This window comes from Rutidosis leptorrhynchoides, chromosome 10 (genome assembly GCF_046630445.1).
Source record: "Rutidosis leptorrhynchoides isolate AG116_Rl617_1_P2 chromosome 10, CSIRO_AGI_Rlap_v1, whole genome shotgun sequence".
Taxonomy (NCBI): domain Eukaryota; kingdom Viridiplantae; phylum Streptophyta; class Magnoliopsida; order Asterales; family Asteraceae; genus Rutidosis; species Rutidosis leptorrhynchoides.
In genome coordinates, this window is record NC_092342.1 from 243,952,090 (window position 1) to 243,965,150 (window position 13,061).

Consider the following 13,061-nt stretch of genomic DNA (forward strand, 5'->3'; position numbering starts at 1 on the left):
TCGATTAAATCTCATTGATAAGAATTCTTAAGTTTACTAACACAAATATCTTGGGCAAAATGATATAAGTTAGACATGTTATCTCGATCCTCAATCTAATTATCACGAAATTGGATCAAGAACAATATGTTAAATCATAATCACTTAACTTGCAACAATCAACAATCAATAAACTTGCATTAATCATAACCTAATCAACTTACAAAAATCATAATCCATAAGACATAAGCATTACAATATCACAAATCACATCAAATTGAATGAATTAAACATGATTCAATTGTAAATGGAAAGAATAAAGTATAAGGAACTAGCCACGCATGTTGGTGATGATGATCATGATGATTTGTTGAAGAATCTTGAAGAACTTGACTTTGATCCTTAAACCTTGAATGATTTTTATGTTATGGTAGGTGTTTGTAGCTCTAAAAACTAGAATATCGGCTCCCTAATTCATGGCCAAGGGTTTCCCTTATATAAGGAATGAATAACTTGTTACATAAGCCAAAATCTATCAAAATCCAGAAGTACAAAATTGAGCTGATTCGTCCTTGGCGTAAGTAACGCCAAACCTGGCGTAATTTAGCCACCATGTTTATTTCTAGCGTAAAATTATGCCACCATGTGCAACTTTCTTCTGACTCGTCCAAGGGCGTAATTTAATTCTAGACTGGCGTAATTTACTCCAGTATTAAAATGCTGACTTTTTGTTTTTTGCTTTTTACTAACTTTTTGCATATTTGTCTTCAAACATCACTTTCCACTAAAAACTCGTAACATCTTCATATTTACTTCAAAATACTGATAATCTTCATCATATACGAATGATAATACGTGTGAAATACAGAACGATTGGTTTGTGGCTTAGAATATGATGTTTGGATTGATCCTTGAATCGTGTGGTCACTTTTTTAATCAAGTATTTGCAAGAGATATGGTCGGTGAATCCATGAACTGAATGACTTCCAAGTTTTCCAAACTTGAGAAGTTTGAAGGGGTAGATTTTAGAAGATGGCAGAAAAAGATGAAGTTTCTATTGACAACCTTGAAGGTTGGGTATGTTCTATTGTAATACCCCGTCAGAATCTACTAACGGTGTATTAACCTCCGGTCCCATAGTTAACGGTCACGCCCTCTATATGAGACGTTTACCGAAAAGCATTCGCATTTAATTTATTAAAAACGTTGACATTAAATGTAAGGTAAACCAAAGTACTTTAATACCAACGACAATAGTAAATATCCAAACAACATGGTATCCTAGTCCAAATTGAGTGTTTTTCAATTATATTTCTAGTGGTACGCAGTTCATAGTCCATTTCATAAGACAACATTCGCAGTTTTCTGTTTAGTATACATAAACACGTCAAAAATTCAAATAGTCATAACTAAAGCATAACATAACGAAATCAAGCGATTCTTGCGAGCAAAGTTATTAATTTTTCGATAATTTTTCATGTAGATACATATTATTTACAGAAAATATGTTTCCAATTTCAGTAGAATGCCTTTTAAATTCGTGAATCAATCAAAACACACAAACCGAGCAAATTAACGACTACTATCATGCATACACACAGTGGATTGAGCAATAGTCCAACAAACACTATGAAATCCTAGAAAATTCAGATTTATAACTTAGGGTTAGCGATTTTACCTGTAGAACACAATCAATCAACACCAACGCGTAGAGAACTATCAAAGCTATCACTTTCGTGTTGATTGTAAAAACAAACAAGCAAAATTGAAGATTGTATGTGGGTGTGTGTATGTCGACGTGCAAGAGAGGGAGAAGGGATGAAGATGATCGACTATTTTAGGGTTAGGGATATAATGCAGTGTTAGTTATCTAGTTATAATTAGAATTAGGGCCTAACTTAATTCCACTAAATAATACATGGAGCCCAAAACAAGTCCAAAAGGGCTATGGGAGGGGGGTTCGGCCGATGTCCCTATGGGGTGGGTCATTGGGTTCTTTTTTGCCAGTTTCAAGTAATCATGTGGCCCGTTTTGAGTGGCGCTAACCATACCGAGTTCCGAAAACGTTAACCGGTCATTAAAACGCATTCCACCAAGTTTAATTCATTAAATATATAATAAATTAAATATATTTTTTTCTCGAAGTTAATAATTATTAAAAATAATTATTTATTTAAAAACATAGTGTTTCACAGTCCCGAAAGACATCCTTTGCAGTTATTAAAACCGTATCGTTTTCTTCGTATTTCAAAATCCGAAATAAGTTTTCCGATTAATATTTCCCATATTAATTATAGTAGTTCTCAAAGACCAAGTATGCATTTAATTAAATTGAATACACAAAATTCAGGTAAGCACCGTTACATAACTTAACAGACAGTTACAGGAGTAACTGAAATAGCATGGTTGTTACATTACCTCCCCGTTAATGAAATTTTGTCCCAAAATTTAGTACACGTCTGCTGGATTTGTTTTGTCAAGAAACTGTTGCGGGTACTTTTGTTTCATCTGCTCTTCACACTCCAACATGAACTTTGGTCCTCTCCGTGCGTTCCATTGGACTTTAATGATAGGTATGTTGCTCTGCTTTAAACGTTTGACCTCACGGTCCATGATCTCAATAGGTTCCTCCATGAAATGAAGTTTACTATTAACTTGTATCTCCTCCAAAGGAATTATCATGTTTTCCTCCACCAAGCGCGTTTTCAAGTTCGACACATGAAATGTGTCATGAACTTTGCTGAGCTCTTGAGGTAGATTAAATCTATAAGCTACGGGTCCAACCTGTTCAGTAATCTCGAATGGTCCAACGTACCTTGGACTCAGCTTGCCTCATTTTCTGAAACGTACCACACCCTTCCAGGGTGATACCTTTAGCATAACCTTGACACCAACCTGAAATTCTAGAGGTCGCCTTCTAACATCGGCATAACTCTTTTAACGACTTCGAGTTTTTTTGAACCTCTCTTGATTTTGTACAATTTTCTCTTTAGTTTCGTGAATGATTTTAGGACCTTTCGATTGAGTATCCCCTAATTCACTCTAGCATACAGGAGATCTACACTCTCTTCTGTAGAACATTTCAAAAGGTGTGGCCTTTATGCTCATGTAATAACTGTTGTTGTATGAGAACTCTACCAGTGGTAGATGTTTATCTCATCCATTCCCAAAGTCAATAACACATGCTCTCAACATGTCTTCTAAAGTTTTGACGGTTCTTTCACTTTGACCATCTGTCTGTGGGTGATACGTTGTACTCATATCAAGTCGAGTTCCCATTGCCTTTTGCAACGTTCGCCAAAATCAAGAAGTAAACCTGCTGTCACGGTCAGATATAATAGATATAGGCACACCATGTCTGGAAACTACTTCCTTTAGGTAAACCTGTGCCAACTTTTCCATCCTATCTGTTTCTTTGATCGGTAGGAAATGAGCAGATTTAGTGAGACGATCTACAACAACCTAAATGGTGCCATAACCTATAACAATCTTAGGTAGCTTAGTGATAAAGTCCATAACAATGCATTCCCACTTCCATTGGGGAATTTATGGTTGTGTCAGTAGTACTGACGGTCTTTGGTGTTCATCCTTAACCCTAGTACACGTCAAGCATTTGCCAACATAAGTAGCGATGCCGGCCTTCAGATTGGGCCACCAATACAATGCCTTAAGATCTTGGTACATTTTGTCGGATCAAGGGTGAATTGAGTATCTTGACTTGTGTGCCTCATCTAGCACGACTTCCCTTAGTCCGCCTGTAACATCCCAGGTAACACGTTCCCCGTAGCATGATATTGTCCGCTTTTCCCGTAGGCGCACGGATTTTTCTTGGCAACCACACACAACGAGCATTTTCCCAGGAGGTCACCCATCCTGGTAGTGCTCTTGCCTGAGCACGCTTAACTGTAGAGTTCTCATGGGATCTGCTGTGCTTGTGGTCCCAAAATGCGTCATGCTAGGAAAGGTCTCTACACCCTTATAAGGCATGCTCCGTTCCCCTCTCCAACCGATGTGGGACGGATGTAACACGGATGTTACAATCCTCCCCCCTAATGGGACACAGCGTCCTTGCTGTGCACATTTGGTCCAGGGATTGTAACATCCGTGTTACATCCGTCCCACATCGGTTGGAGAGGGGAACGAAGCATTCCTTATAAGGGTGTGGAGACCTTTTCTAACATGACGCGTTTTGGGACCACAAGCACAGCAGATCCCATGAGAACTCTGTAGTTAAGTGTGCTCATGCAAGAGCACTACCAGGATGGGTGACCTCCTGGGAAAATGCTCGTCGTGTGCGGTTGCCAAGAAAAATCCGTGCGCCATCGGGCAAAGCGGACAATATCATGCTACGGGGAACGTTTTACCTGGGATGTTACAGATGGTATCAGAGCATTGGTTGTAGGGAATTAGGTTGCATTAGTTAGTCTAGACCAGACCTAGTGTGATTCACTAATAAGACTAATCTACAACTTGCTCGTTTACTTGTTACTGCTTACTACTGCTGCATGTTACTGCTTACTTATACTACAATATGATCTTGCTGTATGCTATTGCTGATCCTCATCACTGCATGCTACTGTCTGCTTTCGATTGCATGTTACTTTATTTAGTACTGTTGTTATTACCATGCTATGTACCGCGGTAGACGATCTAGGTTGCTGTAGTGCCTGATTTCGTGCTTGCTATATGTCTTACTGACATGGAAAAAGTTATTTTTCCTTGTTCAGATGACAGACATGCTGCCCCTGACCTTTACGTTCGAGAGTGACTCAGAGACGACTGTTGCCTCGCCTACGATTGTTGCTGATTCACCGCTACCCTTCGATGACTCTGGTGATTCCCCTTCTAGTGGACTCGTGCTTAACATGATGGACGTCTCAGACGGAGACGAGGATCCCGAGATGATTCCAGCACCACCCAGCCCTAGACTCCCGGAGCCACAGCACCATTCCGGTGATACTGTGATTCCTGGGGGAAATGGATAAGGTCCTTTCCATAATGAGCATGGACATTGGGCTAGACGCACCCCTGATGGATGTGTTATACCAATTTCACGAGGCAGATATCGACTTATGACCACCGGTCAGACACTTTCTCCCCCTCGCGATGATCCTGCATTTACTTCCGATTATTCAGACGGATCATCATCCGACAATTCCAGCGAGGAGGACCCTGAGGAGGAGCCCGTGTAGCCGCCCTCTACCCCGTCGAAGAAGCGGTATCGTTTCAATGTTACTGTTATCCCAGGGATTAACGGAGGAAGACCGTTCATGGACGCACGTGGACAGTTGGTTAGGGTCACAGCCCATAAGAGGGTCGTACCGTATCCTGCCGATCCATTCATGCATAAGACCGCTCGCACTGTGCCGTCTACATCTGCATCATCTGGACCACCTGCACCATCTGTACCACCTGCCCCACCAGCATCCCCCGTCGTCGAGGAACTGATGAGGGAAGTGCATACCCTCCGTGCTTGGGTAACTGAGCTCGAGGACCAGATGTCCCACCTGATGGACATCATTTACCGGCCTTCGCACTAGGACTATTGTATTAAATTTCCTTATGTATTCCGTTTGTAGTTTCCTATTTTTCATTAATCTAATGTACGAACCTCATGCCATTGTATGCAATTTTCTTATTATGAATGGAATTACTATTTCTTAATTGTTGTACGGTGTTTTATTACTTGTTGGCTTTTGTGCAACCTGCTGCTTGTTTCAATGCTTAGTTATCGTGTGTTGTGTTGTTTTCGTACTGTTTACCTTCTGCTATGATGTTACCAATTGTGGAATTTTGACTTAAGTCGAAATTTTTGTTTGGAAGATCGATGGCTAACGGAAGAGGTCTGCGAGAAATCCCCACTGCAGCTCAGATCGAGGAGATGATAGCTACTTGAGTCGCCACGGCTATAGCGAATGCCAACCCTGCTCCAGCTCCACTGGCTAACCTAGCTGTTCATAACGGGTGTACTTACAAAGAGTTCTAGAGCTGCAAGCCCCACAATTTCATCGAAACAGAAGGGCCAGTTGGGCTGACGAGATGGTTTGAGAAGTTGGAATCTGTATTCCGTGTGAGTAACTGCTTCGAGGGGAATAAGACTAAGTTCACATCCTGCACCTTGTTAGATGGCGCTTTGACTTGGTGGAATTCGCTCGCCCAGGTGCGAGGAATCGACGAAGCTTATGCTACACCATGGGAGGAGTTTAAGAGTGCCATGATCGAGGAGTACTGCCCCAGAACCGAAATTCAGAAAATGGAAGCGGAGTTTTGGGAACTGAAAGTTGTAGGAACTGATCTTGATGGCTATAACCGGAGACACTTGGAGTTAGCTTTGATGTACCCTATAATGGTTACTCCGGAGTACAAGCGGATGGAGAGGTATCTATGGGGACTCCCTAAGGACATTCAAGGAAATGTCACTTCATCGAAACCAGCGAATGTCCCAGAAGCTATGCGTATGGCGCACACCCTGATGAATCAAATTACCCGCCAAGAGCCAGAGCAGGCAAAATCAGAATCGGGAGCTAGTAATGGGAAACGTAAGTGGGACGGAAGCAAGGGAAAAGGTTTTGACCAGAACCCAACTAAGAGGTATGAGAATTTAGGGAACAATGACTGGAGGAATCCGAACGCGAATCCTAGCTCAAATCCTAACTACAAAGGTACCCTTCCTCAGTGTAAGAGATGCTACAAGCATCACACTGGATACTGCAATGCAGTGTGTGAGAAGTGCAAGAGGATTGGACACATCGGCAGAGACTGTAAGAGCACTGCCCCAGCAGTGAGGACAAACCCAAATAGATCAAGGAAGTGCTATGAGTGTGGACATCAGTGCCACTTCAGGAATGAATGTCCTAACAAGAAGAAGGATGGTGGGCCAGCACGTGGGAGAGCTTTCAACATGAACGCAAGAGATGCCTGCGAGAATCCTGACTTTGTTACAGGTACATTCACTATCAATAACCTATTAGCTTCTGTTCTGTTTGATACTGGTGCCGATAGGAGTTATGTATGTAGACACTTTTGCTCTAAGATAGATTGGTCTTTAGTGCCTTTGGAGGAGAGTATGTTGGATGAGGTAGCCAATGGAAAACATGAGAAGGTTGACCAAATTGGCCGAGGAGGTATTATACACCTATCCGGAGTGGATTTTGAGATTGATCTAATACCCATCAAGTTAGGAAGTTTTGATGTGATTGTCTGTATGGACTGGTTGTCCAAGGTAAGAGCCGAAGTTATCTGTGGTGAGAAGATTCTTCGTATACCATGCGAAGATGGTGAGCCACTGATTATTTATGGAGATAGATGTAGCCCAAAGCTGAAACTTATTAGTTGCTTGAAGGCACAAAAGGTTATGAAGAAGGGACACTTTGCTATTCTGGCACATGTGAAGAAGCTAGAAGTTGAAGAGAAGAGCATGGATGATGTACGAATTGTGAACTAATATCCCGACGTATTTCCAGAAGAGTTGCCTGGATTACCGTCGCCGAGATCAGTAGAGTTTTAGATCGATCTAGTGCCAGGAGCTGCACCTGTAGCTCGCGCACCTTATCTGTAACGACCCGGAAATTTCCGATCAAATTTAAACCTTAAACTCTATATGTTTCCGACACGATAAGCAAAAACCTTAATGTTGAGTCTAGAAAGTCTGAAATCTATATCTGGTTAATTAATTACCCTTTGACTGTGCCCAACGATTCACGAACATTTATGTGTATACTGATATGTATATATAATATGAATTCTATTATATTGTGGAATATATATAAATATTCAATATTCAACAAATATCATCATACCAAATAATATAATTATTACATAACTAATAAATTAAATGTGATTACAAGTTGAATTATAGTTGTTATATTATCATTACAATCATTATTATTACTTATATCAACATTAATAATATAAATATTAATAAAGATTATAATATGGAAACTGGTACACTAACTTGTTATAGTAACATTATTATTAATATTGTTATCATTATTGATATCATTACTAATATAACTAATAATGAAATTATAATTTTAGTTATGATGATTAATATCATTATTATCAATATTAATAAATTTTAAATTATTTTTTATCATTATCATAGTTACTAGAAAATAACACAATTTAATTATTTAATTAATATCATTTTTTTTTATTAGTATTGATATTATTATTAGTATTATAATAATTATTATTATTATTAGGATAATTGTTATTATTATGTTATTATTATTAATCAGTATTTTTATAAAATTATTGGTATTAAAAATTTAGTTTTATAAAATAATTTTTTTTAAAACTGGAAATAAGGATCCAATGCAAGTCCCTTTCAATCCATATTTAACTTTTGTTTTTGTATGATTTTGTCAATAATCAGTAGCAGTAAATTGTACGATTCACAGATTTAATCCACAATAAACTCCAAATTCGGTGGGAGGTCTTTATCTGTTAAGATTTTTTTCTCTCTTTCGTTACCTGCTGAAACCACAACTCGAGCCATATCTCTATAAATACCAATTGATTTTTTTTTACATTGAACTGATATCATCACTTTCAATCACTAATTTTCGTTCGTTATATAATCAGTAATTGAGATTGAATAATATAAAAAAAATAAATAAATAAAGAAACCGATACCTCTGCCTTTGTTCATTTTTTTTCAAACTTTAATTTCGAAATTAATTTCAAAATCTTTAAATGCAGTTTTGTTAGGGATTATTCAATCAATCTTCCTGCAAAATTTCACGCTTCAATTCCTTGAATTGAATATGAATTTCAAGGTCAAAGTTTTCGGGTAAAAAGTCAAACAATTTGTTCTTGAGGAAATTCGAAGTTCGTTTTGATATCTTAAGTTAAAATGACGAATCCAATAGTTTCTATGATTCATTTGAAATGTGTTTCATGTTATAATCTTTGCCTAATACGTTGTTGAAAGAAAAATCAAATTTTTTTTTTCCTTTCGGTTTCCAACAGCGACGGTGGCTTTTTTTTTTAATTTTTTTTGATTGATTTAAATAACTCAGTCGACCACTATCTAATTCTGTTTAGTTTATGAATCCAAAAATCGATTTTGTAATCGTTAGCAAGATTATTATGGTGATAAATCAGACTTGAAATTTTGTTGAAGAAGAAGAACATAAACAATCGAATATACAGGATATAAATATTTGGGTGGTATTTAAAACAAATAAGCAAGACAGAGGGGACGGTTTGGTGTGGTATTGGGTAATCGAGAGGTCTTGGGTTCGATTCTCCCATGGGACATTCTTTTTAAGAAAACATTCTTTGAAAGGGTACATACTTTACTTCCACTATTATTATTATTATTATCATTTTAATTATTGTTATTATTATTATTATTATCAATATATTTTTAAATGATACTAATTAAGTTATGAAAGATGTCAATTGATATATAAATATATTTTCTATCATATAAAAACTCTAGAATAAATTTTATTCATAATTGGTTATAAAGAAAGATAAATATTAGTATATAATATATATAAATTAAATATATTAAATTTACCTAAATAACATATAATACAACAAGCATATGATTGTGATTATGTGTATTAATAAATATACAACTGGTATAGGTTCGTGAATCCAAGGACAACCTTATAATTGATCAATGGTGTTATATGTATTTTTACTACAAAATACAGTATGGTGAGTATATAGTCCCACTTTTAAACTCTAAATATTTCGGGATGAGAATACATGCATTTTATGATTTACGTTATGGACACAAGTGATAAAAAATATATTCTACGTTGAGTTGTACCACTGGCATACTTCCCTGTAGCTTGGTAACTACTATTTACATGTGGTATTGTAAACGCGAATCCTGTTGATAGATCTATCGGGCCTGACAACCCCAACCGGACTGGACGACCAGTATTCAACGGTTGCACAGTACTTCGTTTCGGTGACTACACTTGGTACAGTGTAGTGAGATTTCATAATAAAGGGAATATGCGACGTTGATTAAATGTTAAGTATGGTTATCAAGTGCTCAACCACTTAGAATATTTTTATTAAAACGTTTATGTATATGAAATCTTGTGGTCCATAGTTATAACGCTGCTAGCATCAAACCTATATCTCACCAACTTTATGTTGACGTTTTAAAGCATGTTATTCTCAGGTACGAATTAAGTCTTCCGCTGTGCATTTGCTCATTTTAAGGACAGTACTTGGAGTCGAACATCGCAATGGGACCAACTGTTGAAGACTTTGTCCGGGTGGATTAGGACCAGTCCTTTCAGTTGGTATCAGAGCGGTGGTCTTAGCGAACCAGGTCTTGCATTAGTGTGTCTAACTGATAGTTGTTAGGATACATTAATGAGTCTGGACTTTGACCGTGTCTACATGTCAAAAGTTTTGCTTATCATTTCTAGTCGGAATTCATCTGCTTATCATTCTTTAGTAAATTACATGCTTATCATTTCTAGTCTAGACACATCTTACTGCATTGATTGCATGAATAGTGTATAGACAAAATTCATATCTTAGCGCATCCGTAGACTTACCTGACATATACCGTAAATTCCTCCGTAGTTTACGAAATCATTAGTGCTATATATATAGATATTCTATATAGTTAGAATATCATCTGATATCTAAAAATCATTTCACATCGAAGATCCCTTCCATTCACCAAATTGCCCTCTTGGCGATGAACCTGAAGCACTTACCGGCGAACCTGTTCGAGAAACCATTTTCTCTCTCATTTCTAGAGTATCTCGTCACGATTATATACTATCCCATATCTTGAATCTTGTTCATTCGCTCGCTCCAACCGTCAATCATCCCGGTGTACTAGCAGAAGTTAACGAACTTCGCGCTCGCGTGACGGCTTTAGAGAATATGGTGCGAAGGTTGCAAACACCAGCAGCAGCACCGGCAGCATAATCCGTACCACCATCATCAACGCCAACAGTACCCTTATCACCCTCAACCACAACTGCTTCGTAAACCTCAACATCATAATCTGTGCCTCGGATATCCACATCACACACCTCAATATCACTATCTGTACTTCGAGTATGATCTTCGTTCTACATATTGTTTTACATCGATTATCTTCGCTTTACATATCGTTCTACCTCATTTATCTTCGTTCGACATGACGATTATGTAATCTCTAATGTTTTAGAGATCATGTAATCAAGTACTATCGATAAATCGAATGAGTATAATATCTTATTGACTCATTAAATTCATAATTACATCTGAAGAAAATATATATGTAAGTATATTTTCATAAAGATTGTAATCAAAAATTCTTTCGTACAAACTATTAATGATGAAAATATTTTAACGGGTAGGTAGTACCCGAGGAATATTTAGATTTCACATTAATAAGTTACACTGTACATTCTTCAAATCTAATTCTACAGCCATTTACTATCCTACTTACAACTACCAATATACGTATCCGTTCACCACAGAACAACCATTTCCATTCAAATTACATATTTGGATTTTGACCTATCAGAATCCAACAAGTGGCATAAAGAAGAACACATTGGACAAAATAAAATTTGTTAGAAACAGACGAATTAACTAAATTGAAATATTTTTAGGAATCCACGCTAACTGTTCCTAGCTAACTGTTCCCGGCTAACATTTAATTTATTGCAATTTACATTCTCGCAATTTTATTTCTACACTTTAAATACCATCGGAACACATGTACAACAATACGTCGGATTAATTCTGAGACAACACGTTGTATAATGGGTCATGATATATATTTATTTTACGCATTTTAAATAACGGGACACGTATGCAAGGTTTCGACTTATCATATTGACCCATCTATATATATATTTTGGAACAACCATAGACACTCTATATGTGAAGGTGGGAGTTGGCTATACAGGGTCGGAGTTGATTCCAAAATATATATATACTTTGAGTTGTGATCGACACTGAGACCGGTACACGGGTCACGATACGTATTAATTATGTATATTAAATTATATATGAATATATTGAACTGTTGAACTATTGGACCATTGGACAATCGGACTATTAGACTGCTAACTTTTGACAAGTAAATGAATTAAAATATTGATTATAACATATGAAACTAAACAATTCTTCAAGTTTGCCACTTGATTTCATCTTCAACCTCATTTGAACCTCGACAATTACAATCCGCGTTCAAATCTTTTCATAATTTTTGAAAACACCTCGATCGAGAAGTTGAACTCGTCACACCTCGTCTACGGAAGAAAGATTTATGCATACAGTTATACATCTGAAAAACTCTCGAACCTAAATTCTTAGTTTAACACGTAACCGTGATGAATCCTTTACCATTCATTAGCAAAAACAACCTTATGATTCCTTTTCAAAGTCGCCAATTTTGTCACAGTTCCAGCAAGTTAACCTCGATTTCTCAGCAAGACTAATCTTATTATAACCTCGACATATACGTTATCCTTTCACCATCATTACCAGGGAACCTTTTATATTTCATAACATCATCAGCAGATGTACCAGCAACTCGTTATCTTTGTGGCGAAATCCGCAATCAGTATTTTGAAAATCTCGTAGAAACTCTCCCAGTTATACCAAAAACGTCTATCTCTAAGAATTACATATTTCGAATGTGAAGTTTCTGAAAAACATCCCGGACTATGAAGTAGTTCTTGAAATGCTGATGAAGCAGCAAAAACCGTAAACGACCTTAATAGTCAAAAGTTTACGATGAAGTACAGTATGTTGGAAAAGCCCAGAAAAAGAGAAGTGTTGAAACTGAAAAACGGATTGAGCAAAGTATGAAGGAGACCGTGGACAAATTATGAAAACTAAACCCGACTTCAAAGAATCCAAATGATTCAGTGCCTGCTAAAATCATTAGTAAGAACCCTACTCCTTATTCTAAAACTTTTCAGATGATATTCTTCATCAACATCTTATCTTAGATATTATAAGATATCTTCATATCTTCCGTTATACATATTCTCCATATTGTTGGAAACATTTTCACAACTATCCTTATCTGAAATCATTTATCATTCCATAATATCTGCGTTACAATATAAAAGAAACTGTGTTAGTTTCTA